Below are 15,747 nucleotides of genomic sequence, written 5' to 3'. Positions count from 1 at the left end.
ATGAGGGTCCAGAGTATAGAGAAAACTCATCCCTTTGGTGGAAGGATAAAGAATTAGAGGCACCGATTAAAAGTGATTGACAAAAGAACCAATGGTGACATCAGGAAAAAGACTTCCCATGCAATAATTGATTATGATGTGGAATGCACTGTCCGACACTATGCTGCAGGAAGGTTCAGTCATGGTTTTCAAAATGGTGGTTGGACAATTATCTGAAGAGAAGAAAATTGCTCGCTATTGAGAAATGATGCGGTGGGGTGGGTGTGATCTGGTACATGCAGTGGGACTTAATTGTTTTTGCAGAGCTGGTACAAACCCAATAGGTCGAATGGGCTCCGTTTGATTCTGTGTCTGATTCTATGATTCTGTGTCGAAACTTGAAAAGTTAATTTCCTATTTAAACACAAAGGATTCTTATTTCATCGTGTGCACACGATGGTAATTGATTTGATCTGCCGTAATCTCCAGCTCTTTCATCCACGCCTTCTGTGACATCATGTTTATTTTTACAACCATTTGAAAGAATTTGACATTAGTCATTCTGCATGGTTTAATAGGTTAGTGCTGCTGCATTGGGGTTTGAAAAAATGGAAATAGCTACATTCACCACAGAATATGCAGAGTATGACGAGGTTCACTGCAAGCGAAGGGAGATAAGCTCAGCTTTTTTCAGTCGATCAGTGCAAGCGACATTGGTACCAATGTAATTCAGTATGAGTACTGCCAAACACAGAGGTGACTTGTGTGCTTGAATATTATTTTATGGTGGATTTGAGAGAAATATAGCGATGACCCAAAGCTGTTGTTAATTAAATATAAAAACAGGTTTTCAACATTTAAAGTTTTAAAAAATCTCCACTGTTTGATTCAAATTCTTCTCAACAGAAAGAAAGATTTGCATATTTATGGTACCTTCTGCGACCACTTGGCATTTCAAAGCGATTTGCAGTCAATTAATTACTTTTAAAGTGTTGTTATTATGTAAGAAATGCAGCAGCCAACTTGCAGCGAGGTCCCACAAACAGTAATGTGATAATGACCAGAGCATCTGTTTTTGTAATATTAATTGATGATAGATATTGAACAAGGCGCCAAGGATAACTTTCATGCTATTTCTTTGGAATAGTGCCAAGTGTTCTTTTACACCTACCTGAGAAGGGAGATGGAGCTTTTGTTTTGTTGTCTGGTGCTGGATACCATTTAGTAGGTCTTCAATTAAGCCTTTGCAGTCTACCTGAGAAAGGAGATGGAGCTTTTGTTTTGTTGTAATGTGCTGGATACCATTTAGTAGGCCTTCAATGAAATCTTTACAGTCTAATGTAGCTTAATTTAATGTCTATGTATACACAGATCTATGTATACACTACTGTCATAGGAGTGGTAGGCTCTGGTGGTTTCTTGATTAAGAAGGGGATCAGGTGTTATGGGGAGAAGGTGGGAGATTGGGAATGATAAAATATCAGCCATGATTGAATGGCGGAGGTGACTCGATGAGCCTGTAGGAATGTTTCCAAGGCCTCAGTATTGAGCCAGCTTTTACATGGGGTTCATCCCTTATAGTTAGAGCTTAGCCTACTACACAGCTCATCAGACACATCAACCTCGTTAAGATGGCTTTATTATTCCAAGCTTGGTTTCATGTACATTTTAAAAAAATCTTTTATTCACAAGTATGAAGTTACTGTGAAAAGCCCCCAATCGCCGCATTCTGGCACCTGTTCGGGTATGCCGGCACGGGAATTGAACCCACACTGTTGGCCTTGTTTTGCATTACAGCCCAGCTGTCTAGCTACTGAGCTAAACCGGCCATGGAGAAAGATCTGGATAAATCCCATGATCAATCTGGCTAACACTGATAAAAACACACTAATTATAGCATTTTCCAGAAATCAATAGCCCACACCAGTTGGACTTGATCCAATCCTTGGAACTATCACTTCTATGTTATCCAGTAAGATTTATTTGAAGCAAAATGATGACTTGTGATCAGCTCATGATTTAACCCCATCTTGTCACCTGTTGTTTATTAGGATCTTGTGTCCACTCTAAAGTTGCTTTTCTGATATTCCCATCCTACGTATCGCAGTCAGTTCCTGTCCATCTCATTGTTCATCCAGGGGCAGGATGCCAAAGCTGATTTCCTCTTTATACCATGGATTATTTGAAACAGGATATTGGGGGCACTGATATAAGCTCTTTACTGAGTTGACTGTGTAATTTTCTGGCCACACAATCCCGTTTGTCTCAAAAACATGGGCAAGTAAGCTAGCTCAAATCCCATCATGCATTGTGGCCGATGCTTGCAGCAAGGGTTTAAATGCTTATTACTGCCATGTCCTAAAAATACAGGTTTAATAGTTAATGATTACTGAGTATACTTTCTATGATTAATCTCAATCCTTGATAAACTAACTGATGTAGAACTATTCTAGTGTTAGCGTAGCTATTCAGTTTTAAGAGGTCTCATCTCTGGATATCCCCTTCAGGGCTGAGTGGCCTAATTCTGCTCATATGTCTTATGGTCTTGTTTTTAAACTGTTGCTTTGTAGGTTTTTCTTTTCATCCTCTTTTTCCACTCCCTGGTATTGAACCGCTCTTTGTCGATTCGGCAGTTGTGGTGGTAGGTAGTGTTGCTGTATCCCATTTTTTCCAGGGTAGATGAATGCTATGCTCATCTCCATAATATTTTTCCCCTTTTTTATTGTGCGACTTGTCACAACGCATATGGAAGTTCATGTTTCAACAACGAAAGCTTCATTCCCACATGTTTCACAATTTTCGCCAAATGTTTGATTCCTTTCTTCTTATCCAGTTGTTTTTTGAACTTATGAATCTTTTAATTTGGTTTAGCAACAACTCTGGTAAGTTATCTGTGGAACTATTATGTAGGTTTAACAATTTTGCCTGAACATTCAGTTCTTTTTGAAATCTTTCTCCCATGGTCACCGACTGCTCTTTAGACTCTTTCAATTCATTCGTTCGATCTTTCAACCTATTCCGTAGAATTCATATTTTCTGCTTTTAAAGTCTGTATTTTCTGTTGCATAGTGCATCCTTCATTCTGTTCAGATTGGATCGAAGTTCAATAAGTTAATCAGTTTTGGTTGTCAATTCTGCTTTCAAGCAGCTGTTCTGATTTATCAGCAATTACTTCACCTGTTTCCGGTATTTTTGCACAATGCTTAATAAAATACTTCTAATGTTGACTTTGTCATGTTTTAATTGAAGGTCCATTTTATGTTGAATTTGTTTCCACAAGTTCATGATTGAAATGTTTAAAGTCCTCTTGCAAGTTTTCTATCTCCTGAGAGTGACATTCTAGTATTATCATTGGTTCTTGATTTTCCTTTCAAACTCATCTTCCGTATGTAAAAGTTGATTATCTACACTGATCAGTTTTTCCTTGAGTGTATAATTTCTCTGTGCTATTGTTTAAGCTCTGACTGTGTAATTGTGCTTTTCATAATTGTTTTTTGAGACCCCTCCCACTTTTTTGAGAGCTTCTACTTTCTCTTGCCATTCTTGATTTTCACATTTTCACTTTTTGTCCTTGGAGATGTAACGCCATTCCAAGTTTTCTTCCAAATGTCCAACGATTTTCTTCAGCTCATCAGTCTCTTTGATGTGTCTCTGTGACACCTCAAAAATTTATTTGATCAGATCTTGAATAGTTTGGTTCATTGATGACTTTAGTATTTTGTGCGTTTTCAAGAGTATATAGTCAGCTTGAATTGTGAGTCTTAAATCTTCCACTTTAATTCTGATATGAACATTTCCAAGCTTATTTCAATTATATTTCCATCAGAAAGGATCCCTTCATTCACAGCCAGCTGCTTACTCTGCGATGTCACCTGCTATTACAGTTCAGGTAATATGTCAGGATTTCCAAAAATATATATTTCTGAGACTTCCGGAAATCTCTCTGGCACCTTCACGTGGTTTCTCGAGTATTGTTTTTATTCTTTTGAGGCTTTACTGGGGGTTTTCTGTGCCTCTTTTTAAACTTTGTCCACAACTTGAAGATTAAACTATTTGTCAAAGACTTTTAATATTTCATCGAAGCTAGTTGAGGATTTGTCAGTGCACTGCATTAAGATTACTTAATCATCAAGTTCACCAAACCAGTATATTAATCTGGTCTTTTTTTGACTTTATACTCAGATCTGATGTATTCCGATAGTTGAAGAATTCTCCTCTGCAAGAAAACCCATTTTCTGTTAGGTTTGGCTCTTGGATGAGTCCAAACTGGTCTGTACTTACAGACCAGTTGTACATTGAGGGACTGGAATCCTTTCCTGTTTATGAATCTCATTGGCTGGTTACTCACTGGCTTAATGACCACAAGGGTGTAATCTGCGATGCCCTGCTTTTTGAGGGAATCCAGTGATGGAGCTGAAACTTAGTGCTCTCTGTCCCTGTGAGCCCTCGTGAGTTGAATGTACTACTCAGCACTGGTATCAGTGAATGCAATTTGCAATGATGTGCAGCTATTTGTGAGATGCCTTTGTGGTCCACAGAGCCATAAAGCTTTGCCGCACAAAAAGAGGCCCTTCAGCCCATCATGTCTGCACCATTCTTCAAGAACCTGTTTAATCCCATTTTCCAGCACTTGGTCCATAGTCTTGTATGTTATGGCATTTCGAGTGCTCATTTAAATGCTTCTTAAATGTTGTGAGGGTTCACGCCTCTATCAACTTTTCAGGCAGTGAGTGTCAGATTCCCATCACCCTCTGCGTGAAAAAGTGTATCCTCAAATCCCCTTAAATCTCTTACCCCTTACCTTAAATCTATTCCACCTGGTTATTCATCCCTCTACTAATGGGAAATGTTCCTTCCTATCTACCTTATCTATCCCCCTTTTGGACATCTCAACGAGGTCGCCCTTCAGCCTTCTCTGCTCTAAGGAGAACAACCTCAGCCATTCCAGCCTCTCTCCATAAGTGAAATGCTCCAGCTCAGGCAACATCCTGGTGAATTTCCTCTGCACCTGTTCTAGTGCAATCCATCCTTTCTATAGTGTAGCCACCAGAACTGCACACAGTAATCCACTTTTGGCCCGATATATATTATACAGCTCCATCATAACCTCTGTGCTCTTGCTTTTGGATTCTGTGCCTTGGCTAATAAAAGCAAGTATCCCATATGCCTTCTTAACCACCTTAACTTCCTTGCTGCTGCCTTCAGTGATCTATGGGCATGCACCCCAGCATCCCTCTGGTTCTCTGTACTTCCTAGCATCCTGCTATTCATTGTGTATTACCTTGCCTTAGTGGTCCCAGAATGCATGACCTCACACTTCTCAGGGTTAAATTCCATTTTCTACTGTTCTGCCACATGACCAGCCCATCTATATCATCCTGTAATCTAAGGCTTTCATTCTCACTCTTTACCTCACCACTACTTTTTGTGCCTCCTGTGAATTTACTGATCACGCCTCCTACTTTCATGTCTCTATCATTAATGTGCACTACAAACAGCAAGGGACCCAGCACCAATCCCTGAGGTACATCAGGCTTCCAGTCGCATAAACAACCTTTGACCATCACCCTCTGCCTCCTGCCACAAAGCCAATTTTGGACCCAATTTGCCAAATCACTCTGGATTCCATGGACTCATACCTTCGTGGCCAATCTTCCATCCGGGAACTTGTCAAAAGCCTTACTGAAGTAGCACTGCTGCGAGATTTCAAATCTGTAGTGATGTGCTCACAGATGTCTGTAACCATTTACCTGGAAAGTCACAGTCTCCCGTGGCAGTGCTTCTCGGTCATCTGCAGATAGCTTTGTCTTTGCTGATAGATCCTATGCTGAGGGCATGGCTTCTATGTCCTTCCTGTTCATTGTTCCTGTATCCTGTCCTCTTGATGCCCTGGGGCTCCGCCCTTCCTGAAAAAGGTATTGCCCTTCCTCATCACTGAGCCAAAACTCGAAGAGACGTGCCCCAATTTCCAGATGCTGTCTGCCTTGTGTTCAGCTGGTTGCCCAATTGTCCTTAGCTGCCTTGGCCCCTGCCCTTTGGCCTACCTGATGCCAGGAGGGAAACAACCCCCCTGCACTGTTCCAGTACTAACTGCACACTCCCTTCCAGCTGCACAACATCAAGGTACATTTATCCCCATTTCCCAGCCCCATCTGCACTATTGAAAACTTTTATGGCTTTGCGATAATTCCTTCGTGTGTTAGGACGGCCATGACTGTCTTCACACTTGGTATCTGTCTCCTTTCACATAATCTGCTGCAGAGAGTGCTGTAGCCCGTGTACCTTCTGTGAAACATTTAACTTTTATCCCCCCATAACTAAGCAAACCAGCTCTTAAGGATCTCTCCCAGCACTTGAACTGGCCTTAATCAGGGAGCAATAGGAATTGTGATCCTGACGTTTCCCCAAACATGGAGAGCACCGGTAACAGAATTGCAAAACCATCACACCCACCAACACCAGTATTTTGGGGCTCATATGCCTCTATTCCCAGCTTGTCCCCAGCAAGCCTGGAGAGCCAGTTAAGGACAATAAGATAATGCAGAGCTGTCGAAGAGTTGAGGAAAATGGAGGAGAGTACACATGTGAAAACTGACCCTGTGCCTGCAGATGAATTCACCAAGGAGCAGCATATAAGTGATGAAAACGAGGGCATGACTGGCAGACCCGTGAGAGTGAGAGGGCAAAAAGGGAAGCTACTGCTATAGATGCTCTGTCTATTATCATTAAATAAACAAGATGGGTGATGTGAGAGTAATTCCAACCAAGCTGGACAATGGAAACAAAACGTGGTAAGAGAATGATGTGGACGGATTATTCATCATGAGAAAATTCCATTTGTGTTTGGTTCAAGTCATTTTGATTCTCTTGTGAGGAAGAAACATAATTGGATAAGGCTCAAGGTTATATGTGAAGACAGGCTCCAGAGAGTAACTGTGTATATGGGTGGGAAGTTAATTTTGGGAATGATGTTGAGGGAGGTGATGAGCATGAAAGATACTAGCTGTGGCGGGGCAAGAGTGCGATTTGGTGAAGATTAAAATCACTGAGGGTGGGTGGTGTGTCTATGTAGAGGAGGGAGGCACGTGGCGGGAATATTCAGGTTCAGAAGTGCATCAGGCCCAGGATATCTTTGGCATCTGGAAATTGGATGCTATTCAGTCCGATTTCTTCACCTATTCATGGAATACTTTGAGAGGCCCCAAATCACCCAAGCAGCTGCATACACAGCCAGCACTTATTGGAAAACTGAGGTCAATGCACCTGTGACTTTGCTAAGTGCTTGCTGTGTGCAAAGCACAGCCAATGAAAAGAGCATTGCAGAATCTACCTTTCCAAACGTAACACTTTTTGCTGAAAGGGATGATTATGAACGCGGTGAAAGAGACAAATAGAAATCATGATGACAGAGGAAAAGGACTTGTTCAAGCCAGGAATTCCAGAAAAAGTAGTAAAAAGAAAAATTGCTCATCCTGGAAACTGAAGCAAATGTAGAATATGCTGGAAAACCATAGTAAGCCCACCACCCTCTCTGTAAAGAGAAAAAGAGATTAACCTTTCGTTGTACACATTTAATTAGAAATAATATATTAACTTACCTTTTCTCTTTATAGATGCAGACAGCCTGCCTCTTTTCGACCTATTCTATTTATTTGTTTGGATCTTTATTTGGTTCAATCTTTAGTTTTTTCATAATTTGTGAGAATAATTGAGACCATTTATCAGGTGTCATTTTGTTTGTCACCTGCAGGTGGCAGCACAATACAGTGCATAATTGATAGAGCCATTTTAACATTGCTGACAACATTGGTAAAAGTATTCTGGAGTTGTACATCATGGAGGAAGCTCGTGTTCAGATTTGCTAAAAATTGCACTGACATGTTACACTGGGATGCGGGAAATTGAATGTTGGACTGTAAATAATCTTCAGGGTTTGGATGCTTTGTTAATTAGCAGTAGGATCAGATTTCAAGGGCCACATTTCACATATCCACCAGCTAGATCTGGAATCATTCTGCTGTTGCACCTGGGTATATTGAATTGCTTGGGAGAATGTTGGACAGGTGCTGTTAATGTGAGCCTCCCTTATGATTGTCCTCTTGTACTAAAGTTATCCAATACACGGTGGACAATTACAGGAAAATCTGCTCCATCATTATCAGAATGGCTACAATGTCACGCCATTCAGGCCTAAATATGAGTCCCCAACACAGAATCTTAATGGATTTCCAGCGCTCCTTGTCCTCCCACACCCTCTAACACTAGCCCCGTCCCCTGCCCACCGACACTGACTTTGATATGCTTCCTGTACAGCGTTGAATGTGTTGAAAATTTCTTTGCACCTTGTATTAAACTTTCAACATGGACACATACAACAGGTGCCACAAAATATATGTTGTTGTACACCTCGTTCTATGTGGTTTGCCAACTAAAATCGATAGATTTAAAGGAAATCAGCTGTTAATATTAGTCAAGGGACAAAAATGAATACAGGCATAGTTGAAAACTGATTCTGTACCATTCAAACCTCTTCCAAAATTTGCATATGCGCCTGACTTTCTTCCCCACCAACGGACTGGCCTCTTCCACTCCCCTACCATTCCTACACCCCTCCCCATCCCAGTCCAGTTCATACTAGCATAAAAACATGACCACAAAAGTCCTATTTTACTGAATAAATGTGACCTCAGGAAGATAAATCACTCTTTCTACCTACAGCCTTACAGATTCTCCAGTCAGAAAGTTGCGCAATTGCTTCCACCTGATTTCTATGGCTGGTCAACAAGCATGCACCTACTCAGCAGCATTTCTGGGAAATGAATCAAATGGTATCCTGCCTGTACTTCAGGTATTCTTGGACTTCATTAAAAAGGGCACCTCTTCAAGGTCGGCCCCTCAATCAAAATATTAAAATGACCTCACTCACAGGGTCTGAGATGAGGTCAAGGTGTGGGTAAAGTGACACGCAGAAATCCCACCCTACTGTAGTTCTGCCCCTTTAAAAGGATTCATGGAATTTTAACCAAATGATTTGTCACCAATGAAACAAGGATTGCATCACTTAACCTGCTCAAACCCAGGAAAGTCCCTGGATATTTATCAGTTTTTCCTGAAAGTAGACTGCGTAACTTCCCAAGTTTCAATTTGAGCTTTACTTGTAATGTTCATAAATTGGATGAGAACTTGATTTGTAGAGGGTTGTTAAGGTTAAAGTCTAAATGTTCTGCCTTATGCTGAGGTACAGTTCCAAGAAGGATTCTTGTACCTCCTCCAAGTGGATAGAGAAATGTGAGTTGATGCATTTTGACAGAAGGGTGGGGAGAGGAGAGGCAATACAAACCATTGTAAAAATATGCAGGATCAGAGAGGCTGGGGTGCATGTGCATTGACCTTTGAAGATGGCAGGACTTATTGAATGAGTGGTTAGTATTTGGTGTCTTGGGCTTCATAATGAGGTAATATGGAGTATAAAACCAGGGAATTTATGCTGAACTTGTATAAAACTCAGGTTAGGTCCCAATAAAGTATTGCATCCATTTCTGCTCACCACCCGTGAGGAAAGATGTGAAGGTCCTTGAGAGGGTGTGGAAGAGATTTGCCAGAATGGTTTCAGGGATGCGGGGTTTTAGATACAAGTTTAGCTTGGAAAAACCTGAGTTGTTCTCCTTGAGCAGAGGAGATTGAGGAGAGGTTTGATTGAGGTGTTCAAGATTACAATGGGTAATCAGGAAAACCTCTTCCCATTAGCTGACTGTACAAGGATTGAGGATTTTGGGCAAAGTGACAAGCTGGCCGCAAGGATGGTGGGTGCCAAAACAATCAATTATTGGAAATTGAATGGACTATGGGGACCGAACAGGGGAGGGAGACTCACTTAGATTCCTCTGCAGGGACCTGGCATGGATGTAATGGGCCAAATGGCCTCTTCCTGTGCTGTAAATGATTCTATTGCCTGGGTCTTCATCATTAAGGTAGGTAGCGGGTCTTTGGGGTGTGGGTTGTAATCAGGCCAGCTGACCGGGTAAGAGGCAGCCATGGGCTGCAGGGTGCCGAGGCGGGTTGTTTAAAAGGTGCTGTGGGTCCCAGTTGTAATGAAAAAAATAAGGTCTGTTAGCCCGCACACCCTCTCATCTCACACGCAGTCCCCCAATTTTGAATTGTTTCCACCTGATTAACATATTGTTGCACAGGGTTCTATTCTGCTGGATTCTCTCAAATTTTCGGCACAACAAAGTTTGCACTGTTATTTAAGGGTAGCTGCAGAAGTACCTTCACTGTCCACTCCATATGCAGCCATACATGCAGCCTTGCTCAATACTATCACCTCTGACAACAAGATAGGATCCCCACTACGTCAGTGTGCAGCTTAGTTGCGAGCAGCAATATTACATCATACAAGTGAATTCTTGCTACCTTGGAGTAACCTTAATATTTTCATTTTAAGACGGCCTGTATTTCAGCAGCACTCTGTGACCCAGAACAGCCAGTCTTGGGGCCATTGCTGGGTCAGGCCTTTCCTCTTCAGCAGTGGGCAATATCCCTGATTCTCAAATCTTGCCTTTGGTGATTTCATGAGATCCCACCATGTATGCTTATTGAACTGCCACCCAGGAAGGTGGGTTTGGGTGTGGCGATACAGAAGCTGGAAGTTCAGTTTTAAGAGGAGAATCACCCTTTGGATCTTTAAAAGTGGCATTCAGGCACAAAAGGCCAACTGTGGCCCAGCCAGCATTTTATGCAGTTCCATCCCTGCTATTGTAATCAATACCTCGCCCAAAAAAGGAAAGCATTCCATATGCTGTCCTAACCAACTTGCCCACCTTTCCTGGCAACTTCAAGGACCTGTAGACATGCGCTCCAAGGTCTCACACTTCCTCAACCCCTTCTAATGTGTTCCCCCATATTGAGTATTTCCTTGCTTTGTTTTCCTTCCCCAAATGCAACACAGTAGCACAGTTGTCAGCACTGCTGCCACACAGCCTCAGGGTCCCGGGTTCAATTCCAATTTTGGATGACTCTGTGTGTGGTTTGCACTTCCTCCCATGTCCGCGTGAGTTTCCTCTGGGTGCTCTGGTTTCCTCCCACAGCCCAAAGCTGTGCAGGTTAGGTGGATTGGCCTTGCCCCTTACTGTCCAAAATGTTAGGTGAGGTTACTGGGTTATGGGGATAGGGTGGAGGCGTGGACTTGGGTGGGGTGCTCTTTCCAAGTACCATGCAGACTCGATGGGCAGAATAGCCCATCTGTACACTGTAGATTCTGTGATTCTATGAAATGCATTACCTCATATTTTTCTGGATTGAATTCCATTTGTCAATTCTCTGCCCACTCCACTAAAACATTAATATTGTTCTGAAGTCGAAAGCTATCTTCTTCAATATCAACTATATGGGCAATTTTTGTGTTACCTGAAAATTTCCCAATCATGCCACCCACACTTAAGTCTAATATATTGACATTACACCAGACATAGGTTAGGCCTTAGTTGGAGTATTCATGCAATTCTGGATGTTCAAGACTGTAGGTGGGCTTTGAGAGGGGAAATCTTAATGATGACTGATTAGTGAATATGGATGCAAACTGAATATTATCACTCAAGAAATCAAGCATCTTGTAAGAAATGTCTTTACACACAGAGATTTAACAGAACGTAGGGCTGGATTTTACTGCAGAAAATTGGGTGACCCCCTCCCCCCCCTCCCCCTCCTCCCCCCTCCTCCCCCCCTCCTCCCCCTCCTCCCGCTCCCCCTCCCCCTCCCCTCCCCCTCCCTTCCCCCTTCCCCCTTCCCCCCTTCCTCCCTCCCCTTCCCCTCTCCCTCCCTCCCCCTCCCCCCCTCCCCTCCCCCCTCCCCCCCTCCCTCCCCCCTCCCCCCCTTCCCCCCTCACCTCCCCCACCCCCCCCCCCCCCCCCTCACCCCCCCCTCCACCTGAGTGCTCCAGTTTCCTCCCACAAGTCTTGAAAGACGTGTTTGTTATGTGAATTGGACGTTCTGAATTCTCCCTCAGTGTACCCGAACAGGCACCAGAGAGTGGCAACTAGGGAATTTTTGCAGTAACTTCATTGCAGTGTTAATGTAAGCCTACCTGTGACAATAATAAAGATTATTATTATTATAATGACTTATTTTCTGATAATATTATAAACTGAAAACTAATTTTTGGAAATTTAAAATGGAACATGCTGAAAGTGTAAAGGAGTTTGATTGTAATCTGTAACTCATCATCAGCAGGACAGCTGAATTGTTACCTTGCTTTTCTTTTCTGATGCAGCTTGCCTTATTGTGAATTACTGCTTTATTTCAGAAAAATACATATTTAGTATTATATGCTATTTCTCCCCTTGTATTTTATTTTAAAGATAAATAGCTGGGATGTCTATGAAGAGTAGTTGGTTCACTGAGCAGTTCATGGAGTAAACTTTTTTATTTAAATTGATGTAAAAGTATTAGCATGTGGCCATTTGTCAATCTAACACTTTTCTATTGTGGTTGTGAATCCTGTTGCTCGATTTTATAAACTTAGTGCTTTCAAAATGGCCAAATCAGTGTGAATAATCAGGTCCCAGGGCAATCACCAAACATGTATATTTCTCTTCTTCAGGTATGCAAATTAATGTTTAAGTTTATTCAACCATCAGTTAAAAAACTTTCAATTGGGAAAGCTTCAAAATCTTCACTGTAACATCCTGAGGCTAGCTTTATGAACAGAGATACGTTTGAGCAGAGGGACTGAGAGACAGCTGAGTAAGAAAGATGAAATTTGCATGTATTGTACCTGCAAACAAAACTGATTTACAACCCAATATTCAGTGATATTTTAGACCGAGAAATGGTCTGGGAACAAATTCAAGGCCCATATATTCAAATCAAGATGGTGCTTGATGTTGAACTAAACTTGGATGTAATGGCCAGACCAAAACCTACCCTAGCATCACCCATCTCTGGCCCTACCTCAGCCCATCTACTGAAACCCTCATTTGTACTTTTGTTCCCTGCTTTCGTGTCTATTCTAATGCTCTCCTGGTTGTACTTTCACCTTGTGTCCATTGTTCCCTTGAGCCCATCCATAGAATCATAGAATGTACAGAGCAGAAGGAGGCCATTCGGCCCATCGAGTCTGCACTGGCCCTTGGAAAAAGCACCCTATCCAAGCCCATGCCTCCACCCTATCTCCAGAACCCAGTAACCCCACCCAACCATTTTGGACAATTTAGGGCATTAAGGGCAATTTACCATGGCCAATCCACCTAATCTGCACATTTTTGGACTGTGGGAGGAAACCGGAGTAGCCGGAGGAAACCCACACAGACACGGGGAGAACGTGCAGACTCCACACAGACAGTGACCCAAGCCGGGAATCGAACCTGGGACCCTGGAGCTGTGAAGCAACTCTGCTAACCACAGTGCTACCGTGCTGCCCTCTGCTGCCTGCATCCAGACCTCTGCTACTTGTATCCTAACTCATGCTATTCCTTGTTCTCCCACCATTCCTATGCTCAATAACCTACATAGGGCTCCTGGTCCCACAACACTTGATTTTAAAATTATCATCCTCATTTATCATCCTCATAGGGGCTGGTTTAGCTCACTCAGCTAAATCGCTGGCTTTTAAAGCAGACCAAGCAGGCCAGCAGCACGGTTTGATTCCCGTACCAGCCTCCCCGGACAGGGGCCGGAATGTGGCGACTAGGGGCTTTTCACAGTAACTTCATTGAAGCCTACTCGTGACAATAAGCGATTTTCATTTCATTTCAGATCCATTCACGGCCTTGCTCTTCTGGAGTTTTGTCACCTGCTCTGCCAATTCTAACCTCCTTACATAGCCCCAATTTGTATCGCTATACCTTTGGTTGCACCTTACAGCTGCCTAGATCCTGAACTCTGGAATTTCCTCACTGAACCTCTTCATCGTACTACCTCTCCTCCTTAAGACAATGCTCAAAACCCCATCTCTGTGATCAGTCATCGACCTTAATGTCTCAAAATCTTATATGATTCAGCATCAAATTGTATTTGGTAAATCTGCTGCAAAACATTTTATTTGTAAAGGCTACTTATAAATGCAAGTGGTTGTTCTCGATGGTAAGCCCCATGGCATTGCTGCAGTATTCAAAACACTGAAATTAACTTATATTTTTGGGTTAGTTTGATGTATTTCATCAAATTATTTCCATGGCCGCAACCACTACCATCTAGAAGGACAAGGGCAGCAGATACCTGGGAACACCATCACCTGGACGTTCCCCCTCCAGGTCACTCACTATCCTGACTTGGAAATATATCACCGTTGCTTCACTGTCACTGGGCCAAAATCCTGCACGTCTGTCCCTAAAAACACGGTGGGTGTACCTATATCACATAGACTGCAGTGGTTCAAGATGGCAGCTCACGACTATCTTCTCGAGGACAATTAGGGATGGGCAACAAATGCCAGCGAAACCCGCATCCTGTAACCCCTTTTAAAATGAAGTTTATTTTTAAAATATCAGTGATTGCAAACCGAGGGATTTTTCTCATGTTCTGTACAGCTGACAATCCTAACTGTGGACCTCCTTTTGGCATTTTAATTTTTTTTTTGTTTTAAATTCTTATCTTTTCTCTGCTCCCTTCCTGAAGATGGTGATTAATGGGATATCCTGTGACACCCTCACCCATGGACTTTGATCCTTTAGGATGAGAATGGATTTTCTGATCATGGGGAGACCAGCATGATCAAATATTGAACTGACGTGCACACAAGCCCACATTATAATTGGAGTTATGTGAAGTGAACATGTGAAGGCAGTCTGGTTGATCAGGCTGGATTTATTGGAGCCCACTAGATCAGCCTAGAGGCGGGTAGGTCTGCATAATCGTGGAACAGATCACACATCCCGTTCTTGTGAGCAGGAAAACTGACTCCCATTAAGCTAAAAGCAGGCATGGGCTGACGCGGAGAACCCGCCCTCTAACTAATTAAAGTTATTAACCAGCCAGTTGAAGATCATTGCCCCTTAGCCCACCAGAATTTAGTGATAGCTTAAGGATTTTATCACACTCACGTGGTTCCCCAGGCCTGCGCAGCACCAATGTTGAATGTCAGTGACAGCCTCCTCAAAGGTATGGTGCCCAATTCAGTGACCTGGCCTAAACACCTCCATGCCACAAGCACGCCGACCTCTCTCCAGGAATCCAATGATGATTTACGGAGAAGGCCTCACTGCATTTCTGGCAGAGGGCCTGGCCCCAGTGGCGCTATCTGTACTGGATAGCTGATGGCCTCACATTTACTGGCAGCTCATTGAGGTGGTAGGCTTTTCCACTGCTGTGTTCCTAAATCCTGGGTAAGGTCTGATAGGCACTTATTTCAGTTGGGCCTCCCGCAATGTTTTTCTTGGTCCTTCCGCCTCCAAACATGTCCCCACGGGGCCAGGAATTGCAGTCCTATGACACAATGCAGTCTGGTAAACAGTGCTAGCAGTAATTATACTCTGAGTGGAAAATTATGCACTGAGTGGGCTCAGAGCAGAGAAATGTGTAGTAACAAGTTCACAGGAAATTAAAGGTAGCACCTTAGGTTGATAATGCTGTAAAACCAACTCTGAGAATGTGAGATTTGTTCTCCTTAGAACAGAGAAGGCCAAGGTGAAATCTGATCAAGGTTTTTTATAATTAGGAACGGTTTGGAGCAAATAAAGAGAAACCAGAGACAACGCGGGAGGAGAGATTTTTTTATGCAGCGAGTCATTAGAATTTAGAATGCACTTCCTGATAAAATAGTGGTTACAAAGT

At 42.7% G+C, this 15,747-nt stretch overlaps 1 protein-coding gene and 1 long non-coding RNA gene across 8 annotated transcripts in view; one reads left to right on the top strand and one right to left on the bottom strand.

The window, feature by feature from the left end:
• LOC119970523 overlaps positions 1 to 15,223 on the bottom strand; it is a 64,604-nt gene extending 49,381 nt beyond the window's left edge. The window contains exon 1 of the long non-coding RNA XR_005461639.1: positions 15,018 to 15,223. This is a non-coding gene — a long non-coding RNA (uncharacterized LOC119970523). The remainder of the gene's footprint in view (positions 1 to 15,017) is intronic.
• adgrv1 (adhesion G protein-coupled receptor V1) overlaps positions 1 to 15,747 on the top strand; it is an 838,553-nt gene that overhangs the window by 539,852 nt on the left and 282,954 nt on the right. The window lies entirely within an intron of this gene.

This window comes from Scyliorhinus canicula, chromosome 8, assembly GCF_902713615.1.
Source record: "Scyliorhinus canicula chromosome 8, sScyCan1.1, whole genome shotgun sequence".
Taxonomy (NCBI): Eukaryota; Metazoa; Chordata; class Chondrichthyes; order Carcharhiniformes; family Scyliorhinidae; genus Scyliorhinus; species Scyliorhinus canicula.
This window is presented reverse-complemented; position numbering and strand designations above follow the sequence as displayed.